The sequence below is a fragment of the Scardinius erythrophthalmus genome (genome assembly GCF_964197995.2).
Source record: "Scardinius erythrophthalmus genome assembly, chromosome: 13".
Taxonomy (NCBI): domain Eukaryota; kingdom Metazoa; phylum Chordata; class Actinopteri; order Cypriniformes; family Leuciscidae; genus Scardinius; species Scardinius erythrophthalmus.
The window spans coordinates 28200415-28209638 of NC_138233.1; positions in this window are offsets into that span (position 1 = coordinate 28200415).

A 9224-nucleotide genomic window follows, 5' to 3' on the forward strand; every position below is an offset into this window, starting at 1 on the left:
GCAATTCTGACTTTATATCTCGCAATTCTGAGAAATAAAGTCAGAATTGCGAGATGTAAACTCGCAATTGTGAGATAAAAAGTCGCAATTATCTTTTAAAATGTTTTATTCAGTGGCGGAAACAAGCTTCCATAACACTATGAATAACAACCAACAACCAGGAAAAAATAATACATCTATCTATACAATCTATCTATCTAAAGTTGGATTTCTTAGGCAGTAGCCATGTTTTTAATAATCCTTATTATATTGTTTGAAGTCAAGAAGTACATTTAACACATTTTTTTAAACCAAACTTTGTATAAAGATGATTCTCAAATATTTTATGAAAGATATAATGGAATGAATTTACTTTATGCAATATGTGGGTAAAATGGCCATAAATGAGTAGTCCCATTCAATACAATGAATCTATAACCTACACTGTAACTGTTGTATATTAATGTGTTCTTGGGGCAATATGCTATGAAAGAGAAGTGTAATAATGGGAGTAATAATCTGCAACTTTTTCACAATAATAACTAATATTTCAAAGGAATATTTATATAATTTATTTTCCTATTCACTTGTGTCTCCCAAAATGCCTGATGAACATACTTCAAGTCCTGGTGTCCTCCACAGTGGGCATGTATGAAATCAATGCCCTGTTAGATGTTGATTTATGACAAACAATTAGATATTTCCATAAGAGGGATAAATTTGATCACTAAATATGAGTCGTGTTTAAAGACCAAGGAAATGTTGCTGTCATGGTGAAACCTCCAAACATTCAGGACATCAGACTTAAAACTGTGACATATGTTGTCAGAGAAATTCACTAAAATATAATGTCCACTACAGTGGATAAAAGTCTTTTCCTGGGTCCCTGGAGGATTTGACTAACAACCTCTCTTTGAATAAGTTTACAGATGGCTTTGTTGTTTTTGTGAATCAATGAAAAGCACATTTTAGCAAATGAAGTTTAAGGTACCACACGTGGGCAATTCAAAAGAATGACATTCAAAAGCACCTTCAAACAACATTTGACTGTCTGAGGAGGGGACTAAACCAAAAGCAACCAAACTGCTTAAGAGTAAATGACAAGTTAAGGCCTCCATGTTCATGTTTCCTGTAAAATCTTCTTGAAAGGATAACACCCTATGATGTCATTGAGATTCTGCATATCCAACATCTAAGTTACACTACTGTTTGAAAAAAACAAAAAAAAAAAAAAAAAAAATGAACTGTATGATATTATTCTAATCATTGTATGCCTGATGACTTTTTAAAGGAAGATATGGAACATGCTGAGGAAAGTCAGAGAAGAAAGTCGAAATACGGGACTAGAACTGACCACAAAGAAGAAGATCATGTCAACTAATAACATTGATAAATTCAAGCTCGATGGACAAGAAATTGAAATGATCTCAATTGACCGTTCGCAAAAGCCACGCCCCCTAGTTATTGTTACGCCCGTCAAACAATTGAGAAACAGACACATGGCTGGGTTGAGCTCCATACCGGTATAAGTGATTGTTTTGGAGTAATGCAGCAGACATATCCTCCAGGGCACGACAGAAAGGGCTGCAATATGCAGTGGAGGGATATGTTCAAAATGTTAAAATAAGCAAAGACGGGAATATTACAACAATCGAGGCCAGTGCTTGAAGTGGGGGAAAAAGGTGCCAGTAACTGTTACTCTCATGCATTGGCAAATCATGACATTTGAGATTAATACAGTAAAAAACAAAACTTGAAGATATTGCTGGTACAACAACAATTTATTGATATTTATTAATATAAATGTATTTAAACAAGTCGTGTGTGTGTGTGTGTGTGTGTGTGTGCTTGTGTTGTGTGCAAACGGAACTCCTCCAAGTCTGCAAGTCCAAAAATACATTTAGGCTATGGTGAGTTTACTACATTTTATTTTATTAAATGCATTTATGGTGAGATTATTATATTTTCATGTCAATCTGTGTTCGTTTTGACCAAGAACCATGCGCTGTCACTTTAATTCAGCGCGTGCAGCGCAGCAAAAATAGACTCGGTGCAGAAACGATTGCAGCATCCGCGTGCAGTGTGAAAGCTTTACCTGTTAACATGGGTGCGGGAAAAAAAACGCACTGCAAACGGACTACGGAGTATATGTGAAACGGGCGTGACTGACGCTTATATATTATATACGCTGACATATGTATGCTTATTAATCTTCGAGGCATTTAGCTGTGAGTGAGGTCTCCCACACTGCTTAATCCATTGTCGGCATCTTTCCGCTTGGGTCTTGGGTTTTGGAAAGGCGAAAAAAAACGACCCCTCCCTCTAAACTTTTGGGGTACCTAGTGTCAGGCTTGCAGGTGCCATAGGCGAATCGTTTCACCATGTCAGAGCCCAGACCATGTGCTGAAATCGCAATGTTTGACGGAGGTCCTTCTCCTTAGTTACAGTTGCTAAGCTAGGATTGGACGAGGACCGTTCGAGGGCGGGGTTTTGCGAACGGTCAATTATGAACATTTTAGGTGCCCTTGAGACCACTGATTCAACTAACACTCAAGAAATATTATGTTGTTGGGCAAGTAGGCTATGAATATTCACTGTTGTCAAGTTTGGTTGAAAAGGCCATCCGAAAACAAGACCAAAGGAATATTAACTTATTTAAAATGTGGTGCTGAAGAATCCTGCGTGTGCCATGGACAGCAAGACGGACCAACAAGTCAATCATAGAGGAAATATCACTCGAAGCACAAATGATGAAACTGCATTTGTCATATTTTGGTCACAGGGTAAGAAGGGAATGATCACTGGAAAAGGACACCATGATTGAAAAGCTTGAGGGTACAAGCTGCAGAGGAAGACCGCCAATGAGATGGATCGATACGATCACAACAATGACAGGACGGATGCTGGAGGATCTCATCAGACTAGCACAAAACACAATCCCTTGTTCAATACTCAATAAGTCATCAAGACTCGGGCCCAAATTGATGGGACATGACCATAACATGTACATTGATCAGCCACAAAATTAAAACCACCTGTCTAATATCGTGACTGTTCCCCGTACTGCCAACAGCTCTTCCATGCCAACAGGGGCTTCCCATGGGTCAGTTTTAGCACATCCCATAGATGCTCAATCGAACTCACATCTGGGGAAATTGGAGGCCAAGGCAACAGCTTCAACTCAACCATGTTCCTCAAACCCGTCCTGAACAATTTTTGCAGTGTGGCAGAGCGCATTATACTGCTGAAACTTCCATCAGCCAAAATCATTGCCATGAAGAGGTATGTGGTCTGCAACAATCTAGGTAGGTGGTATGTGTCAAAGTAACATCCACATGAATGCCAGGACCCAAGGTGCATCCTGCTGCCATCATTTCCCCAGGTAAACAATGCACATGTACCCGGCCTTCAACCTGATGTAAAAGAAAACGGGACTCATCGCACCAGGCAACCTTATTCCATTGCTACATGGTCCAGTTCTGATGCTCATGTGCCTATTGTTGGCACATTCGGCATGTGGAAAGGGGTCATCATGGCCATGGGCACTCTGACCGGTCTGCGGCTACAAACTGCGCTGATTTTGCCTAGTTTAGCCCTATTCGGACGGTATTGGTTTCTCGTAGGCCTGGTGTCACAAACAGGGCTTAGATAAAGCCAGGATTAGGCCTTAGTTTAATAAGGACATCTAAGTAGCTTTTATAAACATGCCTTAGAAGAATATACATTATTACTAGTGCACATATTGAGACAAACAATGGCAATGACATATTTTAAGATAAATCAGTGCAAGTTGTTTTCAGTTAAAACAGCTCAAACATGCATATTAGTCCAGGACTAGGCTTAAGCCTTGTCTGTGAAACTGGGGAATGGGGTCGTAAGGTATTTTCAACATTTACAGGGGCAATTGTATTATATTGTATCGAATCCAGAATGTCAGTGTTTTTCTCCCACCACCCACTTAAAACACCCCGGCCGAATTACCTACAGTTTTTTGATAAACACTAAGGTCATGTGGTGATTAAACTGCCATCTGGATCCACATCTCTGAGTTTACAAGAAGACATTCATTCAAAAATTCACTGTTTGAATCATTTTTGTCCACTGCCGAGCACCGTACGATAACGATTGCGCTTCGCTGTAATTTGGATGCATTTTAAAAAATGTAGCCGTAAGGCCTGTTCACACCGGGACGAATTTCGCGCGCGATATTCGCCGACGTTTAACGCCTTGTGACTAAACAAAGGGCGCCAATGTGAGTGTGCACACCGGCGCGAAAAACGCCACGCGTAAAAGCGCCTCAGGCTCGTTTTTTGAGATTGGCGCTTTTGTTCACGTGTCTGGAGCTTCTGAAGTTACAGTAAAACACAACTTGGGGGCGCTCAAACACAAAACGGTCTTGCCGAGCACACATACGTAACGGCGAAGAAGATATACACCAAGTAGGCTCTACACTGCCGGGAAGAAATAAGATGAGGAAGATGCAAGGCAAGATGATTGTAGAGCTGCTGGTCTCGTTGGTGTCAGAACATAAAGAACTATAAGACAAACGCAACAGCGACTACAAAAATCTTGATAAAAGAGAACTGTTATGGAGTGGTTTCTGTTTTACATTAAGCGCCATCTAATGTCAGGGAATGAATTTGCATGTTCACTCGGCTCATCGTCAGCGAAAATCGCTTGGGTGTGAACACAAAAAACGCATTGAAAAACGCTGGCGAATAACGCGCGCCGATATTCGTCTCGGTGTGTAGGGCCCTTAAGCCTACACTTTTATTACTGAAATGCTGGAAAGTATTTTCAAGAACAATATTTCATCAGTGCTCAAAGGAGAAAGAGAAGAAAAGCACATAAACATTTGAAATACACACCAAGCAGCTTTATGTGTACCTCATGTAAATATGAGGATATATGAACTTATTTCCGCTAATTTCCACATTTTTAAAATGACATATTGAGATAAAATACATGACAGAAAGCTATTTTAACTATAGCGAGTCTATCTTCCTATTTTAATCACATGATAAATAGGATATTATAAATTAAATTAGTGCTGTCAAATCGATTAATCGCGATTAATCGCATCTAACATGAAAGTTTGTCTTCTCTACCATGAATAAATTTCCATTCGAATGCATGAGTTTTATCACTGAAGTGCCATGCAAGTATTTTTTTACGGACTTCCACATGAGAAAAAAAATGACCATCCAAATAGGGCTTAAGACATGTTCCTGGATCAACATATTTTGTTGGAACAACATTCCTGTCCGAAACTTTTATCATAACCATATACCTTCCCATAAACCTAACCCTACCCATAATTATCCTTAAAATCTCCAATTGGTGAATAACACTGTTGTAAGCCTAAACTTGACATGAACTGTAAACTTGTCCCTCAAATCTGATTGGTTGATTTGAGTGTTGTTTCAGGAATCAGGATCAATAAAGATGCAGGAACATGTTGCACTTTGTGATCATGGGCAGTATTAAGTTTTCCAGCAATTTGAGCAACATAGCTCTTCTGTGATTGGACTAGACTGGCTAGCCTTCGCTCCCCATGTGCATCAGTAAGCTGGGTGTCATGACCCTGACGGAGGTTCACCAGTTGTCCTTCATTGCATCACTTTTGGTAGGTTCTAACCACTGTATACTGGAAACTCCTCACAAGACTTGCAGTTTTAGAGACTCTCTGACCCAGTCGTCTAGCCGTCACCATTTGGCCCTCGTCTCACACACAGTTCTTGTTTTGCCCATTTTTCATGCTTCCAAAAACATAAAATTCATTTTCTGAATATGCCTACTTCCATACTATATTGTATGTGAAAAATAGTATGTGAGCCGAGTAGTAGCTATGTAGTAATTCATAGTATTTATAAAACAGTAGGCGAAAAAGCACCTAGTCCTAGATGACCCACTACTTCCGGCGAGATTCAGAAATGTACATTCGATGGACACTTTTCTATCCCATGAGTCCACGGGAGAGGATTTGTGAATGGAGGTGTCCGGATTTCATTCATACTACACACATTGATACTTTATAGAACTTACTTGTTTAATGGTCGCAGAGTAAGTTTTAAACCAAATGTAGTACCTATATACAGAATGCGATTTTGGACGCAGCATGAGTGTTCATTTGCTGCCTAATATATCCCAACTCTTGACAGGTGTAATGATATAATCAATGTTATTAAGTTCAACTGTCAGTGGTTTTAATGATGGACTGATCAGTGTTATGTATGTATGTATGTGTGTATGCAGTTTGGCAATATTCCACAGGTTGGTTTTCAGTTTGCGATGTTTTATGTTTAACACATTTTTGTTTCTTCTGCTACTGCATTGCTATTGTTACAACAGTAAAAATTAAGTTTATATATATATATATATATATATATATATATATATATATATATATATATATATATATATATATATATATATATATATATATATATATATATATATAGTGCTATGCATAAGTTTAGACACCCATGCTAAAGTTGACTAAAAAGAGGAATAAAAAATCATATTTTAGAAACTGAACAATGCCTTAATTAAAAAAGAAATAGGAAAAATCCAACCTTTAAGGACACCAATTTTCTTTGTGAATGAATAATGCATCGTAAATAAATAAATGTTCTTCCTTAAAATACAGGGTGCATAAGTTTGGACACCCCTATGTTAAAGTCCCATAGAGGCAGGCAGATTTTTATTTTTAAAGGCCAGTTACTTCATGGATCCAGGATACTATTCATCCTGATAAAGTTCCCTTGGCCTCTGGAATTAAAATAGCCCCACATCATCACATAGCCTTCACCATACCTAGAGATTGGCATGGAATACTTTCCATAAGATCATCTCTCAATGCAAATCAAACCAGCTATTAGGCTAACTGAAATAAAACCATGCCAATCTCTAGGTATGGTGAAGGCTATTTGATGATGTGGGGCTAGAGGTTATTCCTCTTTTAGTCAACTTAAGCATGGGTGTCTAAACTTATGCATAGCACTATATATATATATATATATATATATATATATATATATATATATATATATATATATATATATATATATATATATATATATATATATATATATTTTTTTTTTTTTTTTTTTTTTTTAAAGTGTAATTTATTCCTGTGATCAAAGCTGAAGTTTCAGCATCATTACTCCAGTCTTCAGTGTCACATGATCCTTCAGAAATCATTCTAATAAGCTGATTTAAAAAAAAAAAAAATCATTATTATTATCAATGTTGAAAACAGTTGTGTAGGACAACTAAAAACTTTTTTTCAGGAAGCTTCGATTTATAGAATGTTCAAAAGAACATCATTTATTTAAAATAGTATTTGTAACATTATAAATGTCTCTTTACTGTAACTTTTGATCAATTTAATTCATCATTGATGAATAAAAGTATTGATTTATTTTATTTCTTTCCCCCCAAAAAATTAAAATTAAAATTCTTACTGACCCCAAACTTTTGAACGGTACTGTAAATGTTACAAAAGTTTTCTATTTTAACATTGATAATAATGAGAAATGTTTCTTGAGCATCAAATCATCATATTAGAATGATTTCTGAAGGATCATGTGACACTGAAGACTGCAGTAATGATGCTGAAAATTCAGCTTTACCATCACAAGAATAAATTACACTTTACTATATATTCACAAGTGAAACAGTTGTTTTAAATTGTAATAATATTTCACAATATTATTATTATTATTATTATTATTTTATCAAATAAATGCAGCCTTGGTGAGCAAAAACATTACTTTTAAACTTTTAAAAACATTAAAAATCTTACCGATCCAAAACTTTTGACTGGTAGTGCATATACAAAGTAAGTGTGTACATGTTAAACTGCATTCTGACACATCTATTCATTGCAATTTTGCCTGTAATTTTACATTACACCACTGGATGTCAGTATTGTATAATGACTGTTTCATGAGTCCAATCACACTGCTACACAATTTAGTGCTCTGTTTATAAAGTATATCATTCAGACACCATGTAGTAGATTATACAATATCAGGTTTCTTTTTATCATTAAAAATATACAAGATTCAATTGTCAAAAATGCTGAGCAATGTTTCCTTCGTTTTACTTTTTTGATAAAAAAAAAAGTCCATAGGAAATGCATTTCTCATGTTAACCAACAGCATCACACTCAATCTTTGTTTCTATACTAGTCACAACACAATCCAATGTGTCCACTCTCACTCACAGCTGCCGCTGGTGTTGTCTGGCCACATGTCGCTGAATAGGAGCGAGAATGACGTATAGGCAAGAGGAGACACGTGTGGCTGGTGTGAGCGACATGGCTGCCCTTCTCAAGCCCCTGCTGAAAGTGATAAGATCAGTTGTGTTATGCTCTTTGGCAGGGTGGGCAGTTTGATGGTGTGAGCACTGAAACTCTCTCTTCAGACAGCAGGTGGCCTGCCAGAATTCATCAAGCAATCATGTGTGCTTGATACAGAAGGTGAGGAGGTCTATCGGTGAAAGAGATACAGCACTGGATGAATAAAACCATGACACAAAACCTGTTTGAGTTAAAAAACAGACATCTGATGAAAAATACTCCAGTAAAAGTATGAGTGAAGTAGGAATATATATATATATATATGCAAAAGCCTCTAAGTCTGTCTAAAGTTTTTGTTTAATATTAACATTTTTATCAGGCTCCTATATAGATTTCTACCCAAGTACCGGCATTTCTGAAAGGGCTGAGGCTGGGATTTAGTGAGTTTGAAGTGAAAGTATTTGATACTATGTGCGGAGAGCATTCACTCAGTATTATTATCTAATTTTTGACAGAGGTGGCTTTTGAAGGCTTTTGCATTGGAGGTCTTCATATATATATATATATATATATATATATATATATATATATATATATATATATATATATATATATATATATATATACACACACTCACCTAAAGGATTATTAGGAACACCTGTTCAATTTCTCATTAATGCAATTATCTAATCAAGCAATCACATGGCAGTTGCTTCAATGCATTTAGGGGTGTGGTCCTGGTCAAGACAATCTCCTGAACTCCAAACTGAATGTCAGAATGGGAAAGAAAGGTGATTTAAGCAGTTTTGAGCATGGCATGGTTGTTGGTGCCAGACGGGCTGGTCTGAGTATTTCACAATCTGCTCAGTTACTGGGATTTTCACGCACAACCATTTCTAGGGTTTACAAAGAATGGTGTGAAAAGGGAAAAACATCCAGT